Source organism: Vicugna pacos, chromosome 5 (assembly GCF_048564905.1).
Source record: "Vicugna pacos chromosome 5, VicPac4, whole genome shotgun sequence".
Lineage (NCBI taxonomy): Eukaryota > Metazoa > Chordata > Mammalia > Artiodactyla > Camelidae > Vicugna > Vicugna pacos.
Window position 1 is genome coordinate 1,050,838 of NC_132991.1, and position 24,345 is coordinate 1,075,182.

At 38.8% G+C, this 24,345-nt stretch overlaps 1 protein-coding gene across 3 annotated transcripts in view; it reads right to left on the reverse strand.

Annotated features, from left to right (window-relative positions):
• The window catches only part of OCA2 (OCA2 melanosomal transmembrane protein), a 176,966-nt gene that overhangs the window by 58,985 nt on the left and 93,636 nt on the right, over positions 1-24,345 (reverse strand). The window lies entirely within an intron of this gene.

Below are 24,345 nucleotides of genomic sequence, written 5' to 3' on the forward strand. Positions count from 1 at the left end.
TTCCACTTTTAAAAGCCTATGTCTTTACACTAGGTCCATCCGGATAATCCAGGAAAATCTCCCTATATTAAGGTTTGTAACCTTAATTCTACCTGAAAAGTCCCTTTTGCCATGTAACATAACATGCACAGGTATTAACATCAGGCATTAGGAGTTTGGACACCTCAGAGATACCATATATAGATTAATTTGGGAAGAATTATCATTTTAACAATATAGAGTCTTCTTATTTATGAACATGGTATATATCTCCATTTATTTAGATCGCCTTTAGTTTTTTCTTAGAATGCTTTGTAAAAATCCCAGACTTCATAGGGGAATGCAAAGGACCTAGAATAGCCAAACACAACCTTGAAAAAGAAGAATAAAATTGGAGAACATATATTACCTCGCTTCAAGACTTATTATAAAGCTATGTGAATCAAAGCAGTTCAGTATTACATCAATATAGTCAAACTGATCAATGGAGAGTCCAGAAATACACCCACAAGTTAAAGGTCAATTGATCTTCAACAAAGGTTCAATGACAGTTTAGTGAAGAAAGAATATTTTTTTCCATAAATGGTGCTGCAACAATTGGATATCCACATGCAAACACATTTTTTAACTTTTCATCTGTTTATTGAATCATATTTTCAAAAGTCACTGTTAAGAAAAAGCAAAGACAAGCCACAGACTAGAAGAAAACATCTGTAAATCATCTACCTGATAAAGGACTCATAACCAGGATACTTTTTTTTTTAATTCTCAAAACTCAAAAATAAATAAACAACCCAATTTAAATGGTGACTATCTTGAAGAGACGCCTCACGGAAGATACAAGAATAGCAAACAAACACTTGGAGAGTTGCTAAATATCACTACCAATCAGGGACATGTGAAGTAAAACCACAATGACATTTCACTATGTACTTCAGAATATACAATGTCAAACAGACCAACCAAACTAAGTGTTGACAAGGATACGGAAGGACTAGAAATCTCACGCTTACTGATGCTGGAATTGTAAAACGGTGCAACCACTTTGGAAAGCAGTTTGGCAGTTTTCAAGAACTCATTCATAAATCCACTAAATGATCCACAATTTCACTTTTTGGTATTATCCCCAGAGAAATTAAAGTCCATGATGATACGAGCAACTGAACACAGATGATCACTGCAGTTTCATTGTCATAATCAAAAAACTGAAACAATCCAAATGTCCATCAATAGGTTAATGGATGTACACATCAGGCATATTCAAACCACTGACTACTACTCAGCAACAAAAAGGAACGAATTACTGATGTACGCTACCACATGGTTGACGCTCATTAATCGAATTATGCTAATTAAAAGATGCCAGATGAAAAAATATTATATATACAATCCTTTCCTATAAAACTCTAGAAAATGTAAGTAGCAAGCTTTGACAAACTGCAGCTTATGGGTCAAATCTGACCTACTGTCTGTTTTTTATTAATCAATTTTTATGGGAACACATCACAACCACTCCTTTACACAATTTCTGTGGCAGCTTCAGCGCCACTACAGCAGTATTTAGTATTTGTAACAGAAAGTGTACGGCCTTTGTGGGGTCCACAGACATCTGGCAGGTTCCTGCTCCAGGGCCCCTCAGGCACCGGGCTGCTGCCCTCTAAAGATAGCAAAGAACAGTCCTTTCCCAGCACAGCCCTGCCTTAGCTGAGGTAAGGATCATCCGTACGATCCCCGGAAGCCTGACACCAGGAGCGGCCACAGCCCCTTACCACAACCCCCAGCCCTGCCCTTTCACGACCCCTCCCTTCCCTGCTACCTCAGCATTAACCAAGCAGAGAATTGTGCATGAGCTGATCATGCGCCCTGCAGCCCCGCTCTCTGCCTGACGTCATGTAAGCACAGGGAGTTAGAGGTTACCCTCCCTTATGAAAGACCTCAGCAACCGACCCTCAGTGCTCGCACAGGCCCCTCTCATCTGTGTGGCCTGCTACTGTCTCTGGCAGTGTACCTAACGCACTCCTTTTCTAGTTGCATCCTTTGTCTTTGGTAAATTCTTTTACCGCCTGTGCACCGCCCAGCTGAACCCCACAACAGCCTACAAAGCCTCAAATATGTATGATCTCTGATCCTTTACAAAAAGCATGCCAGCACCTGATCTACAGCCACAGAGAACAAATCAAAGGCTGCCTGTGGACAGAGGTGCCGGGAAAGTCAGGAAGGAGGGATTTCAAAGAGGCCTGAGGAAACCTTTGGTGTGACACCTGAGCTCTGCTCTTCATCGGGGAGAGGGCTCGACACTTCATCCCTAAACCTGCAGTGTCTGATGCCAACTCTAAAGCTCACTGAATTTTATCAGAATATTTCTGCCATCTTTTTGTTCATTGTAAATGTTTCTTGTAAGGTAAACTAAAAGTTGAAGAACTCGCGTATCATCAGATTAAGGAAACAGCTGCACAAACTGACTTATGCTTGCTTGTAACCAAATGTGTATTTGATAGATATTTATGTATGTGGCTTTCATTAAACCAACACACAGGCAGCCTTCTCCCACCTTCAAGAGCTAGAGGCTGCTGTTGTCCACCAGAAAGATAGAGGGGTCCTCCAAGACCAAAGTGGATCAGGCCAGTTTGTAACCAGGAGAAGCAGAGAAATATTCATTAAAAAACAGAAAGGTGTTGAGACCTCAATTGTTTACATCCTTGAGAAGAAAGATCTCTTGAATAAGAATTATTGGGTGAATCAAATATCCTGTCAACCAACAATTCTTGACAATCCTCCACCTTCCATGTAAAGTAACATTACAATTTTATACGTGCTGATTCCAATTTTTTCCATTACCCTTATTCTACCTTTGAGGGCATACATATAGATTATTTTCTGGAAATGACAGTTACTGCATATGACCTGTAGAATTTGAAGACACATATCCAAACTACCCCTCATTTACTACCATCCACCCCAATTTCTCTTTTCTAAAGTGTACCCTCTTCCATACTCTTGCAAGACCAGCCTTCTCACCATGTCAGAGGATGCTCCTATCCACCTGGTCCTCACTGAGTGTTCCCTTTAATCTGAACTCTTCTATGTGCCACGTTTGGATGCCCACTCTGTGCCAGGCTCTGAGCTTAAGGGTTATGGCTGAAAACGTAAGCAAAATGCCACATGAATTTCAAAAGGGTTACCATCTGGTAGAGAACACCCATCTGTAAGTAAACAGCTATACTGAATGTAATAGTGTGTATACACACAAACAACGAGGGAGCAGACAGAAAGAGACTAACAAAATATGGTGTCTGAAGGAAGCTTTCACAAAGAAGGGGTATCCAGGCAAGATCTCAGAGGATGAACATAGACTTTCCAGGGAGAGAGGGAAGGGCACCCAAGACAAAGATAAGAGCACATCACAGAGCATTAAGAAGGGAGACGTCAGAGTGACATCAGCAAAAGGGTGGACAGGCAGTTCCACACTCCTGCCCTATGTAGAAATATATTTAAAAAACACACACACACACACACACACAGACTGCTGAAATCAAACTTTGTCAGAACTCTAGAAAAGAGTCAAATGTTTACAGCAACCAAGTAAATACTAAATCAAGAAAAAGGTAATTTCAAAATGGTAGGAAAACCGGAAATTGATGCAACATTGTAAACTGACTATACTTCAGTAAAAAAAAAAAAATGGTAGGAAAGCTCTGCGGCATTTTCACTTGCCCTTGCCCCCCTCCCCCTGCAACACTTCAGTGATCTTGAAGTGATGACAGCCTGTGTTCCAGAGTGAGACCCTGGTCCGTAGTTCAAAAGGAGAAGAGCAGACCTGATGCATAAAATATCACATCTGTCTGTTCTCATCTAAAGGAGTTCTCCAGAGCCATCCACCATCCAGACTGGGATTGTCATGTTTCTTTGTTTATTTGCTGTTGGTTTTTAGCTCCTGGCTATCAAGGAAATCTGTCAAAACACTAGTTGAACCCACAAAGGCACACAGATTTTGAGTGACCATGCATGACAAGAAATATAGTCTATGCAAAAATAGTTTCGGAAAGTCACAAAACAAATGAACTGCTACAGCCTTTAGTGATTCAAAATAAAAAGAGAAAACGCTGGGTAAAGGAGAGATCCTGGTTTACAGAGTTACAACATTGTAACAAGCAAATGTCCCTTTTTCAACAACAGCATCACAAGGTGTACAACAAAAGGAGCAACTCAAGGGGTGCTACAGGAGCACCCAGAGATTCATCTTCCACCAAGAGCATCCTGGCTCTGCCCAACCCACACCTCTGCTCAGCGGCAGATCTGGGGCAGACAGGTCCTGGGAGAAGACTGTCATGGAGGCAGCCCGGATCTCAGGCAGCAGTGCAGGCACCTCAGTTCCTGCAGCCGCAACCTCTGGACCCCCAGCCGCAGCCCAGTCCACACCACAGCCTTGCACTAGATCTGGGATAAACATAACAGGGAAAAGGATGCAAACTTGAGCTGTTTCTGAGCAGAGTCACAGATGCCGACACAGGTGGCACTTATGTACTCTGTCACTGCATGGGCCTCTCTTGCCTCAGCATTCACCTCCAGTGGGGCAGGCCACACACCCAAAGGCACTGGAACCTGGCTGAGCCTGAGCGTCAGGGCTTCTACTCCAACAACTAGGGAGCAGACACCACCCCTGACAGGGCGGCAACAGGCATGGGGCAGAGGGGAAGTCCTGCCTCACATCCTGCACGGAGTTTAGATTCACCAACACCAACCACACCGCCTATCAAGGGGATAACAACCAGCACATCCCGAAGAAAGATATAGATTGCACCCATATCAAATCCACCATGATCAAGTTGGATTCATTCCAGGGTCACAAGGATGTTCAACAAATGCAAATCAATAAATGTGATACACCATATTAACAAAAGGAAAGACAAAAACCGCATGATCATCTCAATAGATGCAGAAAAAGCATTTGACAAAATTCAACATCCACTCATGATAAAAACTCTCGCCAAAATTGGTTTAGATAGAACATATCTCAAATGTAGTAAAAGCCATTTATGAGAGACCCACAGCCAACATAATACTCAACGGTGACAAGCTGAAAGCCTTCCCACTAAACTCAGGAACAAGACAAGGATGCCCATTCTCACCACTATTATGCACCATGGTATTGGAAGTCCTAGCCACAGCAGTCAGACAAGAAAAAAGAAATAAAACAGATCTAAATTGGAAGGGAAGAAATAAAAGTGTCACTATTTGCAGATGACAAGATACTTTATACTGAAAACAATAGTGTTCACCCAGAACTATTAGAATAAATTAATTCAGCAAAGATTTTTGGGGGGTACTCTTTTTCTGAGAGGCTAAACAAAGTTTATTCCAGGAAGAGTAACTCACTGAGAGATAAAACCATTTAAAAATATACATATATGTACTGTTCATTGTTTCTAAGAACAATTTAGAGCTTTAGCTTTTAAAATTTAAGTAGTTATCAAAGGAATAAAACCAACCACAAAGTAAGACTTAACAGAATGAAGTAATCCAATCATAAAAGACAGTCAAACTTGCTTATACATATTCAAGATATCAATCAATCATCTAAGTTATAAATAATAAGTAGTTCATTTGTGTCCTTTTTTTCTTAGATTCCACTTATAAGTGATATCATATGGCATTGTTCCTTCTCTTTCTGACTTACTTCACTTAGAATGATGGTCTCCAGGTCCATCCATGTTGCTGCAAATGGCATTTTTATGGCTGAGTAGTATTCCACTGTAAAAATTACCACATATTCTTTATCGAGTCAACTCTTGATGGACATTTGGGGTGTTTCCATGTCTTGGCTCTTGTAAATAGTGCTGATTTGAATATTGGGGTACATTGTCCATTTGAATTATATTTTTCTCTGGGTATATGCCCAGGAGTGGGCTTGCTGGATCATATGGTAAGTCTATTTTTAGTTTTTTAAGGAGCCTCCATACTGTCCTCCATAATGGATGCACCAATTTACATTTCCACCAACAGTGTAGGAGGGTTCCTTTTCCTTTTTCTCCACACCTTCTCTAGCATTTATCATTTGTAGACTTTTTAATAATGGTCATTCTGGTCGGTGTAAGATGAGATCTCATTGTAGTTTTGATTTGCATTTCTCTAACAATTAGTGATGTTAAGCATCTTTTCATGTGTTTGTTGGCCATCTGTATGTCTTCTTTGGAGAGATATCTATTTAGATGTTTTGCCCATTTTTTTATTGGGTTGCTTTTTTTTTTAATATATTAAGGTGTATGAGCTGTTTGTATATTTTGGAAATTAGTCCCTTGTCAGTTGCATCATTTGCAAATGTTTTCTCCCATTCTGTAGGTTGTCTTTCCATTTCGTTGATGGTATCCTTGGCTGTGCAAAAGCTTTTAAGTTTAATTAGATCCCAATTGTTTATTTTTGCTTTTATTTCCATTACTGCAGGAGCTGGTTCAAAAAATATATTGCTGTGATTTATGTCCAACAGTGTTCTGCCTATGTTTTCCTCTATGAGTTTTATAGTATCTGGTCTTAAATTTAAGTCTTTAATCCATTTTGAGTTTACTTTTGCATATGGTGTTAGAGAATGCTCTAATTTCAGTCTTTTACAGGTAGCTGTCCAGTTTTCCCAGCACCATTAGCAAAAATTTAATATGCAGAAATCTGTTGCATTTCTTTATACTAACAATGAAATACCAGAAAGTTTTTTAAAAATCCCATTTAAATTGTGTCAAAAAAAAAAACCTAGGAATAAACTTAACCAAGGAGGTGAAAGTCCTATACACTGAAAACTATAAAACATTGATAAAGGAAACTAAAGATGAATTAAAGAAAATGGAAAGATATGCCATGCTCTTGGATTAGAAAAATTAATATTGTTAAAATGGCCATACAACTGAAAGTAATCTACTATGCAATCTCTATCAAAATATCCAGGACATTTTTCACAGAACTAAAACAAATAATCCTAAAATTTATATAGAATCATAAAAGACTCCGAATTGTCAAAGCAATCCTGAGGAAAAAGGACAAAGCTGAAGGTATAACCCTTCCAGACTTTACTTTATACTCCAAAGCTGCAGTAATCAAAATAGTGTGGTATCACCACAAAAACTGACACATAGAGCAGAGGAACACATTAGAGAGCCCAGAATTAAACCCATACACCTATGGTCAATTAATCTATGATAAAGGAGGCAAGAATATACGATGGAGAAAAGACGGTCTCTTCAACAGGTGGTGTTGGGAAAGTTGGACAGTTACATGTAAATCAGTGAAACTAGAATGCTCCTCACACCGTATGCAAAAATGAACTCAAAATGGTTTAAATCCTAAATATTAAACATAACACCATAAAACTCCTAGAAGAGAACATTGGACAAAAATCATAGCAATGGTTTCTTAGGTCAGTCTCCCAAGGCAAAATAAAAAAAGCAAAGATTAATAAATAGGACTTAATCAAACTTATAAGCTTTTGCACAGCCAAGGAAACCATCATCAAAACGAAAGGACAACCTATAGAATGGGAAAAAAAATTTGCAAATGATGCAACAAGAGCTACATTTCCAAAATATACAAACAGCTCATACACCTCAATTACAAAAAAACAAACAACCCAATCAAAACAATGGACAGAAGACCTAAATAGACATTTCTGCAAAGAGGATATGCAGCTGGCCAAGAGGCACAAAGATATTCAATATTCAACACTGCCAATTATCAGGGAAATGCAAATCAAAATGACAATGAAGTATATTACCTCACACCTGTCAGAATGGTTATCATGAAAAAGAACACAGATAACAAATGTTGGCGAGGATGTGGAGAAAAGGGAGCCATTGTACACTGTTGATGAAAATGGAAATTGGTGCAGCCACCATGAAAAAACGTATGGGGGTTTCTCAAAAAACTAAAAATAGAACCACCGTATGACTCAACAGTTCCATTCCTGGGTATGCATCTGAAAAACACAAAAATACTAATTTGAAAAGATGCATGAACCCCTATGTTCATGGGAGCATTAATGGACAATAGCTAAGATATGAAAGCAACCTAAATTTCTATCAACAGATAAAATGATAAAGAAGATGGTGTGTGTGTGTATACACACACACACACATATACACACACAATGGAATACTACTCAGCCATGAAAAGGAATGAAATTTTGCCATTTGCAACATCATGGATGAATTTGGTGAGTATTATGCCAAGTGAAATAAGTCAGACAGAAAAAGACAAATACTGTATGATATAACTTATATGTGAAATCTATAAAATACAACAAACTAGTGAATATAACAAAAAAGAAGCAGCCTCACATAAATAGAGAACAAATTAGTGGTTACCAGTGGGTAGAGGGAAGGAGAGAGGGGCAATATAGGGTTGGGGGACTAAGAGGTACAAACTCTTATGTATAAAATAAACTACAAGGCTAGATTGTATGATACAGGGAATATAGCCAATATTTTATAACTATAAATGGAGCATAATCTTTAAAAACTGTGAATCACTATATCGTACACTTGGAATGTATATAATACTGTACATCAAGTATAATTCAGTTTAAAAAATTCTGGCTTAAAAAGATGGTATTTTTATTGCTAACAAAATATTTTAAAAAACACAATGAGATATTACTTCACACCTGTCAGAATGACTAGGATCAAAAAGACTACAAATAACAAATGGTGGTGAGAGTGTGAAGAAAAAGGAACCTTCATACAGCGTTGGTGAAAATGTAATTGGTGCAGCCACTATGGAAAGCAGTATGGAGGTTCCTTTAAAAACTGAAAATAGAGCTACCATATGATCCAACAATCACTCTCCTAGGCATATATCTGGAAAAGATGGAAACTCTCATTCAAAAGATTCATGCATCCAATATTCATAGCAGCACTATTTATAATAGTCAAGACAAGGAAACAACCCAAACACTCATCAACAGATGACTGCTGTAAGAAGATGTGGCGCGCGTGCGCACGCACACACGCACACACACACACACACACACACACACACACACAGGAATATTACTCAGCCATGAAAAATAATGAAATAATGCCATTTGCAGCAACATGGGTGGAACCATAGATTATCATACTAAGTGAAGTAAGTCAGACAGAGAAAGAAAAATGTCATGATATCACTTATATGTGGAATCTTAAAAAATAATACAAATGAACTTATTTACAAAACAGAAACAGACTCACAAACATAGAAAACAAAGATGGCTACCTTGGGGAAGGGATAAATTGGGAATTTGAGATTTTCAGATACTAACTGCTATATATAAAATAGATAAACAACAAGGTCCTACTGTATAGCACAGGGAACTATATTCAGTATCTTGTAGTAATCTATAATGAAAAAGAATGTGTGTGTGTGTGTAACTGAATCACCATGCTGTACACCAGAGACTAACACAACATTGTAAATCAACTATACTTCAGTTAAAAAAAAAAATGAAAGTGAGGACATTACTACTGACCTTACAGAAATTTTTTAATTTTTTAAAAAAATTTTGAGAATACTATTAATAACTGTACACCAACAAATTAGATAACTTAGATGAAATGAACAAATTTATAAAAACACAGAAATTACCTAAAGTGACTCAGAAATATAAATCTCAACAGGCCTAAAACAAGTAAAGAGATTGAATTGCTAATCAGAAAGCTCCCAATAAGAGAGAGTAGTGCAGTAGTGGCTTCACTGGAGAATTCTACCAAAAATTTAAAGAAGAGTTAAACCAAATCTCCTCAAATGCTTCTAAAAGCAGAAGAGGAAGAATACTTCCTAATTCACTCTAAGAAGCCAGCATCACCCTAATACCAGCCCAAATACAGACAGTAAAAGAAAAGAACGTTACAGATAATTGTCCTTTATGAATATAGATACAAAAATCCTCAGAAAATGCTAGCAAACAGAATCCAACAGCATATTAAAAGGATTTATCCCAAGAATGCATGGGTGGTTCAACATAGAAAAAACTCAATGTCATACACCACATTAATAAATAAAGGGGAAAAAAAGAACACAATTATCTCAACTGAGACAGAAAAGGTATTTGACAAAATTCGACATCCCTTTATGATTAAAAAATACTCAGAAAACTAAGAAGAGAAGAGAAATTACTTTGTCAACATGATAAAAAACTTTACAAAAAACCCATGGCTAACATCATACTCACTGGTGAAAGGATGAAAGCATTTTCCTTAAGATCAGGAACAAGACAAGTATGCCCACTTTTACCACTTCTATTCAAAATTGAACTGGAAGTTCAATGTAGAGCAATTAGGCGAGATAAAGGAAGAAAAAATATCTGATTTTGAAACCAAGGAAGAAGTAAAACTAACTATTAACGGGTGACAAGATGCAGAAGAAAAAAATCTCAAAAGAATCCAGAAGAAAGCTACAGATATTTGCAGTGTATGAGTTCAACTCACAAATATAGGTTGTGTTTCTATATACTTGGAATAAATAATCTGAAAAAAATTAAGAAAGCAACTCCACTTCAATAGCATCTAAAATATAGACTACCTGGGAATAAATAAACAAATAAGGAGACTTATACACTGAAAGTTACAAAATACTGCTGAAAGAAGTTAACAAAGACTTAAATAATTGAAAACACAATCTCATCTTCTCGAGTAGAGAGACTTAATATTGCTAACGTGTCAATACTTACCAAAGAGATCTACAGATTAAGTGCAGTGCCTTTCTGACATAAATGGAAAATCCAAGTCTCAAAGTCATATGGAATTACAAGGAGTCCTAAAAACCCAAAACTATCTGGAAAAAGAACTAAGTCAGAGAACTCATGCTTTCCAAGTTCCAAACTAACGACAAAGCTATAGTAATCAAAACAGTGCAGTACTGGCATAAGGACAGACAATGGGATAGAATTTAGAGTCCATAAATAGGTGCATATATCTGTGACCAGCTGATTTTTGACAAGGCCACCGCCATTCAATAGACAAAGAATCATCTCTTCAACAAACAGAGCTTGAACAACTGGATTTCTACATGTGACAGAATAATGTTAGACCTCTACCTCACACCATATACAAAAATTAACTCCGAATGAGTCAATGACTTAATATAAGAGCTAAAACCATAAAACTCTTAGAAGAAAAGATAAAGGTAAATCTTCATGACCTTGGACTTGGCAGTGGATTCTTAGATATGACACTAAAAGTACAATCAACATATGAAGAAAATAGATAAACTGACTTCATCAAAATTAAAAACTTTGCTGCATCAAAAGACATTACCAAGAAAGTGAGAAGACAACCTGCAGAAAAGGAGACAATATTTGCAAATCATGTATCTGATAATGGTTTAATACGAAGAATATAAAGTATATATAAAACTCAACAACAAAAAGACAAACAACCCAGTTTTAAAATGGGCGAAGAACTTGAATAGGCATTTCTTTAAAGATATACAAACAGCCAATAAAGCATACAAAAAGATACCACTGTTAGTCATTAGGAAAATGGAAATTGGAGCCACAGTAAGATACCATTTCTCACCTACTAGGATGGTTATAATTAGGGCAAAAAAACAGAAAATAGAAAATGTTGGAGAGGAGGTAGAGAAATTGGAACCCTTACATATTTCAGGTGGGAATGTATAATAGTGAAACTGCTGTGGAAAATAGTTTGCCAGGTACTCAAAAAGTCAAACACAGAATCACCATATGATCCAGCAATTCCACCCCCAGGCATATACTCAGAACAACTGAAATCAGGGACTCAAACAGCTAATTGTATACCCATGTTCATGACATCATTTTTCACAACAGCCAAAAGGTGGAAACAACCCAAGTGTCCATCAACAGATGAATGTATAAAACAATATGTAGCACATACATACAACAGAATATTTTTCATATTTTATTTTCATGAAAAGGAATGAAGTTCTGAGATACGCCATAACACAGGTGAATCATGGAAACATTATTCTAAATGAAAAAGGCCAGACACAAAAGGGCAAATATTATACAATTCCACTTATAATAAATATCTAAAATAAACAAATTCATTAAAAGAGTAAGTAGATTAGCGGTTACCAGGAGCTGTAGGAAGAGAGGAAGAGAATGAGGAATTACTGCTTAATGGTTATAAAGTGTCTGTTTGGGTGATGAAAACTTTTGAATCTCTGATAATGGTTATAAAACATCGTGAAGGTAATTAACACTCACTGAACTGTACACTGAAAACTAATAAAATGACAAATGTTCTGTGATATATCACATATATATTTTTACCACAATAAAAAAATAAAAGAAGAAAGATGTCCTGCTTGGGAAGTGCATTGTCACCTTGCTTGTGTGAGGTTGATCGGAAGGCCTTACATAGCATGCAAAGGTTTGGGGACCTCGTTCTGTAGACAGAGAGAAGTCACTGAAGTTTTCTAAGCAAAGGAGCTGGAGTGCCTGCCTTTTCCATCTACCTGCCTAGACTTTATCAATTTTCTCTGAATGCTCCAGAGCACCCACCGCAGTACTGAGGACAAACAGCTGCTTCCCTGATCCATCACACCTGATGGTTGATTTCTTGACTTCTCCTCTAAAGATGCCTTGACAGCTCATCAGATCTTTTCTTTAAATTCTCAGTAAGAAAAAAATGGACCAGTTGCCCTTTGCCCAGCTGATGCTTTTCTACAACCATAAGCGGCATCCTGTTGTTTGCTCTGCTCTATGACAATAAGAATCTCCCCAAAATCAGTAAAGACACAAGGTATTTTCCATGATCCTAAAAGAAATTTCAGTCAGGAAGATGGATGCTCCTCTAAGACTACTTTTCCTCATCATTTGAGGAGGGCTGGATGTCCTTCCGGCCAGAACCCCTGTCATAGCACTCAGGAATCCGACTTTAGAAGAAGGTCTGTATTCATGGAGTTTTACTGTGTCAGAAAAATTCCCTATAATAACATACAGTGGAAGGAAGTCTCCCTCGTCCCTGCAAAACCTCAATTTCTTCCTTAATTTTAATTGCACTGCCCGCAGAACCAGCAGTGCCAATCAAACTGCCTGGACGCAAGCACATCTGGTTGGCAATGCCTGGTGCCTTCACTGAAGAGTCCAAGCGGCACTTGAGGGGTCCCCCAGGCCACTGCCTGGAATGTTCCATTCTGCTCTCACTCAGCACTGGCGCCTCAACCACAGCCAACAATAAAGGACGGAGTGGTAAAAGCAACATTTACCTGAGCTGGAGCCGCCTTTACCCCGTGGAGAATCTATCAATCCCTTCCTTGAACCTTAATCTCTCACCATGAGTTTTGCTGTTCCTTAAAGCAAAATCTCTACGTGGCCCTGTACTTTCTCACTGAACCCTCCAACAGGGGCCAGGTTTCAATGCAAAACAGAGAGCTAATGGGGGTCCCTTTACCCCCATCCCTAAAAACACTGCAGAGGAAGGCAGAACACGGGCCCCCCCCACTGGCTGAGCAGCCTCCTGGCACAGCCCTGCTGGTCACCCCACAGCAACCCCACCCACGAGGAAACCCTGAGGCTCTCGATGATTAACTAGTTTTCTTCAGGCTACGTGACTTACTGGGTGGCAAAACCAAGACTCAACCCCCAGTCTGTGAGGGTATCTGTCCATCACACCAGGGTGGACCCCTCTCATGTGCTCAGTCTTCAAATGGGATGCTTCCATCACCTAAAACACACCTGGTAACTCCACGTGTGAAACCTTCCCCTCCTAACTAAAAGGCAATGTGTCTCCTGTGCTCCGAGATGCAACTTGATTGTGTTCTACTTGAAACCGTGCAGTGTCTTTTATAAAGAACATATTATACGACATTGTAAACTGACAAGACTTCAATAAAAAAAGTATATATACAAAAAAACCCAAAATTAATAAATCTTTTCTCTCAAATGGAAAAAAAAAAGGAACATATTGTACCCGGTCCGGCTCTGGACATTTTGCAGGTGTCTTTGATCAGAAACAATACTGTCCTGATAAATCCACTACCTAAAGTTAAGATGAAATAACCTATATACTTTATTCAAGTACAGTCAGTTACAATGTGTCAGTTTCTGGTGTGCAGCACAATGTCCCAGTCATGCAGATACATACATATATTTGTTTTCATATTCTTTTTCATTAAAGGGTATTACAAGATATTGAATATAGTTCTCTTTGCTATACAGAAGAAATCTGTTTTCAGTTTTTATATACAGTGGTTAACATTTGCAAATCTCAACCCCCTAAATTTATCCCTTCCCACCTCCTTTCCCCTAGTAACCATAAAATTATTTACTATGTCTGCAAGTCTGTTTTTGTTTTGTAGGTGAGTTCATTAATGTCCTTTTTTTCTTTTTAGATTCCACATATGAGTGGTATCATAACTTACATGTTTTAAGCCACACAAGAGGAATCTCCAGAGAATATCTCAAAAGTTATACACCTCATATTCATCCTTCAAACCAGAAAAACTCACAAATAGTTTGTGCGTACTAGATAGAGTACAAACCACGCTGTCTGCCTCCCTTTGGTGAGGCATCTCATGTGTACTGGCCATCAACTGCCTAAAACTGGCCACATGAAATTTACCATAAATAATTCAGGACTTTCAGTTGCAGAAAAACACTATGTTGTCCATGGGGTAGTTTTACATCTACCGCCGAATCAGTCATTCACCGAAGCATTGAGCTCCCGGGGTACAAGCCTAAGCTTGCTCTTGGGGAGCTCCCAGTCCACAGCTGGGTGGGCAGTTGGGACAGGCAGCACCGGAGGAGTGGGATCAGAAGGTGACAAAGAGCGGAGTCACCAAGGGGTTAAGTTCTACTAACCACACGCAGGGCAAAGGCCTTGGACCAAACGGAGGGAGCATCTCATTACCTGCGCAATTACTATATAATCTGTATGGTGCCCTATCATGAGAAAAGTCCTGTTCTTTCTAGTTCCCCTTTAAAATCCAGCAAAAGCAAGGCCATTTTTCATCATCTTGTGTTTTCCTGAGTGGCTCAGCAACCTGCCTAAGAGCGGTCCTTTCAACGCAGCACTCAAGTCTTGCTCCAGCTGCTGTTTCTGAGACCTCTGGCCGTACGAGGTGACTCGGTCCTCACAGGCTCCTCACAGGGGCCACTGAGGCGCACTGCAGGCGCCCACGGGCATCAGGCCACCGAAGACTGGAGCTGGGCTTAGGGCCAGAGCAATCTGGCTTCCTATCTGCCTTCTCCCTGCTCGATTCAAGGATGTGGCTGCAAACTTCCAGCAGCAGCTTTGACATCAAAGCTCGGAGTAAAGCTCACGGCTCCATTTCAACACCTGGCAGCTTCCAGTCAAGTTTAAGAAACACAACGTGTGGCTTCCAATCAGGCTCAGGAAACAATGCGATTACAAGTCAGCTGTTTTTAAAGAGGTGAAATTGAAAGAATAAAGGTGATCTTAAAATAGTGATCCTATTGTTTTGCTGCAACTAAAGTTTCCCACCAGTAGTGATGGGGAATGTGGGAGGGCAGGACCCCGCTGAGCTGCCCCTTCCTCGCCACACCCCTCCAGCCCCTCCAGCTCTCTGCCCTGCGGACCACACATCAGGAGGCTCTCGGGCCCAGGATTCCAGCTGGGCTGTGCCAAGGGGAGCCCCAGCGGGAGGTGGAGTGAGGGTGAGAGGGCTCACGGCATGCGTTATTTTGGACCCCTCCCTACAGAGACTTTTCACTGAAGGTCTCACAGCTCTTGTCAAGGTGGCCTTGTCATTGCATCCTTGTAGTTCCTAGGAACCTCTCTCTCTCTGTCATACACACACACACAGGCTCGGGGACACCACTCTACCCTTCATGGATTCCTCTATCTTGCCCACTGGTAAATTCTATTCAAATTACCAAGTGTGAGTATATGCAGTCTGTTTTCTGGGAGGGCTCTGAATGATACAGTGAATGTATTCATTAAATCATTTAATCAACATTTTGCTTGAACTATGGCATACATCCAGAAAAGGGCATCGATTTCAAATAAACCATATAGCTCAATTATAACGGAAATACAGGGGGAGGGTATAGCTCAGTGGTAGAGTGCTTGCTAGCAAGCACAAGGTCCTGGGTTCAATCCCCAGTGCTGCCATTTAAATAAATAAATAAATAACCTAATTACACCACCCCCCACCAAAAATACTGTATTCCATGCTGTATCTCAACTATATTGCAATAAAAAATCTGTAAGGAAAAATTTAAAGGAAATACATTCACGTAACCTCCTCCTGGGGAAAGAAACAGAACATTGGCAACGTTCTAAAAGCACAATTAAATCTCCTTCCATTCCTTACACTTGCCCTTCAGCCCCTGACTCCAAACACGATAAAGTAGACTTGCCTGTTTCTGAGTCTTCATTCATACACAGAATCATACAGTATGCACCCTTTTGTATCAGACTTTTTTTTTTGTTCAACATGTTTGTCACGCTGTTTCAGTTTCAATAATCCATTTGTTTTTATTTCTGTACAGTGTTGCGCTCTACGGTTATCCCACGATTTACTGATCAGTTCTAGGGTGGATACATATGTGAATGGCTTCCAGCTTGGGGCTATTATTATAAATAAATATTATAATAAATATAATTTAAAATATCATAATTAATATAATCAATATCATAAATAAATATCAGGATTTTAAGACATGTCTTTTATATGCATACGTGTACATTTCTGTTGGGCGTATAATTACAGACAGATTTTCTGGGCAGTAGATACGCATTGTCCTAAACTTTAGCAGATGCTGCAAAGTCATTTTCAAAAGACTTCGTACAGATTTGCAACCTTACCAGCACTGTACGACACTTCCCCCTGCTCTACATTCTCTAACATTTGGTGTTGCCAGCCTTTAATTTTAGCCATTTACATGTGGATATAGTGGTGTCAAGCTGTGGTTTAGAATCACATTTTACTGATGACTTAGGAGACTAAGCACCTTTTCACATGCTTATTGGTAATTTCAGTTATTTTAACATCTTTTTTGTGTGAAATGTCTATTCAGGATTCCTGTCCATTTTCTATTGGATGTTCTGCCTTTCTCTTACTGATTTATAGGTATTCTTTTTATATTTTATATTTTAGTTATATTTTCCTTTTATATTTATTGGTCATGTTTTAACATGTGGCCCCCATTACCCTGGTCATAATTTCTGGATTAGGAAAAAAAGCTAATCCAACCTGGGCCAATCAAACTGTTCACCAGGGAGTCTGGAATTCAAAATAGCCTTTTCTCTCTGTGTGGCTGAAACTGAGATCCTATAATCAGGAAACTAATGAGACCATCTCTATTCAGCCATAAGCAGAAAAAAGACAAGAAAATGGTCCATGGAGAAGTAAGGGTGTTCAGGGGCGGGAGCACACACGCCCTCTGTCTGGATCCTTTCCACTTCCTAAGTCGGCTGCCCCCTCCCGGAGCCCACTGTCCCTTGGAATCTGCCGGTTAGCCCAGTATCATTCTAATTTTCCCCTCTGTTGCTTCAGAGTGGTAATGTAGATTGCTTTATTGGTAGCTAAAAATACTTTAACAAAGACAGTAAAATTTCTCAACAGAGGACACCAAAAGACATTGACAATATCGGCAGTTTTGAAACAATATCAGGGAAATAATTAGAGAAGTATCTCCAGAACTGAAATCTAATCAAACACACTGTGAGAACCTAGGGGTTCTCTAGTTCTGAACTAGAAAGTTCCTAACCAAGGTTATAAATGTCAAAGCCACAGATAACATTTTAAAGTCGGCTCACTGATTCTTAGAGATCAGTTGTCTGCAATTCTAAAATCATAAAGTTTGGAAAAGCAAAATTTTTTTTACAAGTTCTATGTCAAAATTCAACGAAACCTGATCTGAGCTAAAATAAGGCTATTTGTCATCACAATTTGTCCCACTTTGTGTAAATATTCACATTTCACTGCAGAAATATTAATGTTTGAAGGCCAGGATGTTGGTCCCAAAACACCTCAGGGGTGTTACATTATGTACAATTCAGTGCATTCGCTTAATTGCCTTTGTAAAATACGAACAAAAAGTCTGAATTTTGAAACATATCTGGCACCAAGAATCTCATGTGGGGACTACAGACCTGTCTGTACGTAACAGCTGGGCAATCTGGGACTTAATTCCAGTGTATGTTTGAGATAAAGATCCTTGCACACTGGAGTACTATTGCTTTCCCAGATGCACATGAACTTGACCATGGCCCTCTTGACTTTCTTTCTTCGCTGCTGATCCACCTCTTGCACCTTTGGGTGTCCCTTGGGGTCCTCCTGTCACTCACCAGAAGTCAGTGGCAGTGGCCAGCTCTGTGTAAACGTGCCCTCCTACAGATGCACCCTGACCAAGTCTGCCTTCGAACCCACCCACCAACACTGCTTCCCAGCTGGGGCTCCCCTGTTGGGTGGCCTTCGTGGATGTATCAGCTGGATGCACATTCAAGTTGGCATTCCATGGGGAGGAACTTGGACCAATGGGTGATGGGTGCCAGTGGGTGAACGCTCGCTCTTTCTCCCACGCAGCCTCGTGGACGGTCCAGAGACATATTTCCTATTTCTTCTCAGACAGTCCTATGGGATGGAGTGACCAGTGGCTCATAATGGCGGCTAGATGATGATTCAGCCTTCTTTTGACTCACTGCCTCACCATTCTGCCTCTCTGTCTCCAACTTCTCTTCCCTGGGATAACACTCCCCAGTGAAGAACCCCTACAAGCCTTTGCTTCAGGCTTCGCTCTCTAGACAATCCAGGCTGAATCAGTAATATACAAAATTCTCACAATAATGAGAATCTTAGCAACGTTCTCCTAGGGCAGCCTACCCAGGCAATAGAAATAAGCAAAAATTAACAAATGGGACCTAATTAAACTTATAAGCTTTGCACAACAAAGGAAACTATGAACCGAACAAAATGTTAACCTGTGGAATGGGAGAAAATATTTGCAAATGATGAGACTGACAAAGGTTTAATTTCCAGAAGATATAAAAGCTCATTGAACTTAATAACAAAAAAACAACAACCCAGTCCAAAAATGGGCAGAAGACCTAAACAAGCAGTTCTCCAATGATGACATACAAATGGCCAATAGGCACATGAACAAATGCTCAATATCACTATTAAAGAAATGCAAATCAAAACCACAATGAAGTATCACCTCACATCACTCAGAATGGCCATCTTTAAAGTCCACAAATAATAACTGCTGGAGAGGGGATGGAGAAAAGGGAACGCTTCTACATTGTTGGTGGGAATGCAGTTTGGTGCAGCCATTATGAAAAACAGTATGGAGATTCCTTAAAAAGCTAAAATTAGATTTACTATGTGATCCAGCAATCCCTATCCTGGGCATATATCCAGAGGAAACTCTAATTTGAAAAGATATATGCACCCTGATGTTCACAGCAGCACTATTTACAATAGCCAAGACATGGAAGTAACCTAAATGTCCACTGACAGGTGACTGGATAAAGCAAATGGTGTTGGGAAAACTGGACAGAAGCATGTAAATCAATGAAGCCAGAACACTCCCTTACACCATACACAAAAATAAACTCAAAATGGATCAAAGACTTAAACATAAGACAAGATACAATAAACCTCCTAGAAGAAAATACAGGCAAAATATTATCTGACATACATCTCAAAAATGTTCTCCTAGGGCACTCTACCCAAGCAATAGAAATAACAGCAAGAATAAACAAATGGGACCTAATTAAACTTACAAGCTTCTGCACAGCAAAGGAAACCATAAGAAAAACAAAACAACCTACAGAATTGGAGAAAATTTTTGCAAACGATGAAACTGACAAAGGCTTGATCTCCAGAATACATAAGCAGCTCATATGACTTAACAAGAAAAAAACAAACAACCCCATCTAAAAATGGGCGGAAGACCTAAACAAGCAATTCTCCAAGGAAGAAATACAAATGATCAGTAGACACATGAAAAAATGCTCAGTATCACTAATTATCAGAGAAACACAAATCAAAACTACAATGAGGTATCACCTCACACCAGTCAGAATGGCCGTCATTCAAAAATCCACAAATGACAAATGCTGAAGAGGCTGTGGAGAAAGGGGAACCCTCTTACACTGCTGGTGGGAATGCAGTTTGGTGCAGCCACTGTGGACAACAGTATGGAGATTCCTCAAAAGACTAGGAATATACCTACCATATGACCCAGCAATCCCACTCCTGGGCATATATCCAGAAGGAACCCTACTTCAAAAAGACACCTGCACCCCAATGTTCATAGCAGCACTATTCACAATAGCCAAGACATGGAAACAGCCTAAATGTCTATCAATAGATGGCTGGATAAAGAAGATGTGGTATATTTATACAATGGAATACTATTCAGACATAAAAAACGACAACATAATGCCACCTGCAGCAACATGGATGTTCCTGGAGAATGTCATTCTAAGTGAAGTAAAGCAGAAGGAGAAAGAAAAATACCATATGATATCATTCACATGCGGAATCTAAAAAAAAAAAAAAGTCACTATGAACTCATCTACAAAACAGAAATAGACTTGCAGACATAGTAAAAAATCTTATGGTTACCAGGGAAAGGATGTGGGAAAGGATAAATTTAGGAGTTTGAGATTTTCAAATGTTAGCCACTAAATATAAACATAGATTAAAAAAATGATTTTCTTCTGTATAACTCAGGCAACTATGTTCAATATCTTCTAAAAAGAATATGTGTATGTATATGCATGACTGGGACATTGTGCCGTACACCAGAAATCGACACATTGTAACTGACTGTACAATTTTAAAAAGAATCAATAAGAAGCTTGTTTATGTATTCTGTAAACCTGTACCTTGTATCTACTAATGGGTCAGGTGTTAACACAAGGAACTGAGTAGAGAAAAGCTTAGAAGACTAGGATCGTGTGTGAATCTAACTGGGCAGGGTAGCATACCAGGGCAGAGAGGTAAACAAGTGATTATATGAACATGTGAATTCTACATTTAAGGCATAGTCCACCTACTAGAAGAAAACATAGGCAGAACATTTTCTAACATAAATCTTACCAATGCTCTCCTAGGGCAGTCTACCCAGGCAATAGAAATAAAAGCAAAAATAAAAAACAAATGGGACCTAATTAAACTTATAATAGCACAGCAAAGAAAACTATATACAAAATGAAAAGATAATCTACAGAATGGGAAAAAAAATTTGCAAATGATGAGACTGACAAGGGCTTAATTTCCAGAATATACAAACAGCTCACATAACTCAAAGACAAAAAAATAAAGAAAGAATCCAATGAAAAAATGGGCAGAAGACCTAAAACATTCCTCCAGCGATGACATACAAATGGCCAATAGGCACATGAACAAATGCTCAATATCACTATTAAAGAAATACAAATCAAAACCACAATGAAGTATCACCTCACATCACTCAGAATGGCCATCATTTTAAAGTCCACAAATAATAACTGCTGGAGAGGGGATGGAGAAAAGGGAACACTTCTACATTGTTGGTGGGAATGCAGTTTGGTGCAGCCATTATGAAAAATAGTATGGAGATTCCTTAAAAAACTAAAATTAGACTTAACATATGATCCAGCAATCCCTATCCTGGGCATATATCCAGAGGAAACTCTAATTTGAAAAGATATATGCACCCTGATGTTCACAGCAGCACTATTTACAATACCCAAGATGGAAGCAGCCTAAAGGTCCATGGACAGATGACTGGATAAAGAAACTGTGGTATATTTATACGATGAACTATTACTCAGCCATAAAAAAGAATAACGCCATTTGCGGCAACATGGATGTACCCAGGATCATCATACTAAGTGAAATGAGCCAGAAAGAGAAAGAAAAATACCACATCATTTATATGTGGAATCTTCAAAAAATGAGACAAATGAACTTACTTACAAAACAGGAACAGACTCACAGACATAAAAAAGAAACTTGTGGTAACCAAAGGGGAAAGGGGAGGGAGGAGGGATAAACTGGGAGATTGGGATTTGCAGATACTAACTACTATATAAAAAACAGGTAAACAATAAGGTCCTACTACATAGCACAGGGAGCTATATTCAATACCTTGTAATAGCCTATAATAAAAAAGAGTATGAAAAGGAATGTGTGTGTGTGTATATATATATTTAAACTGAATCACTATGCTGTATACCAGAAATTGACACAACATTGTAAACTGACTATACTTCAATTAAAAAAAAAATTGGAATTTCAAAAAAAAAAAAAAAAGAGGTATAGTCTAATCATGCCAAGTGCTGGTGAGGATGTGGAGCTGCTGGAATTTCCTACCTACTGTGGAAGTGCAAAGTGCTAAAGTCACTCTGGATAACAGTGTAGCAAATTCTTTGAAAGCTAAACATAGACTCTGCATATGACCCAGCAGTCCCACTCTTAGGAGTGGGACTCCTAAGAGTGAACAAAAACTTTGGTTCATACAGAACCCTGCACATGAATGTTTGGAGTAGCTCAAGTTGTAATAGAAAAGAACAAATCTGACTCCACATTAGATCTGTTCCTTTGGCTTTAACCCTGTGCCCTGTTTCCTAAGCTTGGTCTTGCTAGCTCTGTGCTTACGTAAAGATAACAAGTTGCAGAATAGAGAGTAACATTTTTCGTTGGAGGTTTTGCAGGAGCTCCATGACCTGGCCCTCGTGGACAGCTGCAAGAACAAAGAATTCCTACACCAAGAAGTTTGCAAACCCCCCCCCTTTTTTTATATAAAAGGAGCCTGTATTCTGATTGGGGGAGGATGGTTCTCAAAGATGTTAATTAGTGTGCCATCCTCTCGGTCTGCCAGCTTTCTGAATAAAGTCGCTATTCCTTGCCCCAACACCTGGTCTCCTGATTTATTGGCCTGTCTTGCAGCCAGCAGAACGAGTTTCGATTTGGTAACATACAACCACCAAAAACAGAAACTACCCAAAACGTCCTTCAATGGGTGAATGGATAAACAAACTGTGGTTCACCCATACCATGGAAGACTACTCAGCAACAAAAAGAATGAACTACTGATACACACGACAACTTAGATGAATCTGAAAGGCATTATGCTGAGCGAGGGAAGCCAGTCCCAAAGGCTGCAGACAGTCTGATTCTGTGGATATGACCTTCTCCAAAGGACAAAACTATAATGATGGAGAACAGATTGGAGTCACAGGATTAAGGCAGAAGTTGATTACAAAAGAATAACACAAAGAAATTTGGGGCGACGTGATGGAACTATTCTGTATTTTGATTGTAGTGGCAGTTACGTAACTCTACATCTTTGTTAAAATTCACAACACTATGAATTTGATGAGAATCCATTAAAGATATGCTAATCAATTTTTTCTCCTTTATAACCTAATTCTTTCCCATCATGGTGAAAATGCAAATATACAGATTATGTATTCCAGAATCCCCATATAAAATCGTTTGTACACAATACTAACTGAAAACACAAGATTTAAAAGCAGAAATGAAATACACTCCTCAATCCCTGACGCAGCAACCACACAAAAGGGATGCAACATCTTGGTAAAAAGCAAAGAATTCTTAGGCTAAAATTTAAAATTTCATAGTAATCAAGATTTTTAAAAGTCCATATGGTTAAAGATGTGACTTTAAATTTTGAAAGTATTGTTATTTATACTAAGACCACTGCCAAATGCTAACAAAATTGCATGCAAACTCCTATATATTTTTTACTTTAAAAACTAAAAATTTTTTTAAATGCATGATCTGTCCTTTTAAAGTGGAATCTCAAATTAGAAATAAAACAATGTGTGAACACCCTAAAGAATTAGCTGATGAAACCCCTCTGCCCACAGAACACCCATTCTGTTGCATTTGTTTAATCTTTAGAACTCTAAAGATTAATAGCGGCAGCCAAGAACCAAAGGAGCAGTGCTGTGGTTCGAATAACTAAAGCCTGCCCACATCACCCATCTATTTTACAAAGAGGCTTTGTTTTCCGCAGAAGTTCTATTCTTCAAATGTTGTAGTAAAGCAAATTTTTATTAGAAGATATTTAAAACATCTTAGCAGAGCTCATTTTGAAGGAAAATCATAAGTAAAGATTTTGGTCACAGAAAACACTCTTTGACACCACCCCCAATTTAACTTTCTCATAAATCTATACTTTAAACTGAGGCGGGTTTTGGAAGTGGTTTTATTTAGTTTAAAGTAATGACACCAATTAAGAGAACTATTACATCAATAAGAAAGATCTGAGAAACATGAAAATTGATAGAGAACTGAAAAGTCCCAGGGTTTGTAAGATATCTAGTGAGCTCATTCTGCAAGATGGCGATGTCTCAGGTGCGGACGAGCCATGCAACCTAGACCTTGAGGAAGTACAAAGGGAAAGCCGCAGCCCAGTGAGAGCAAGAGAGGGGAAAC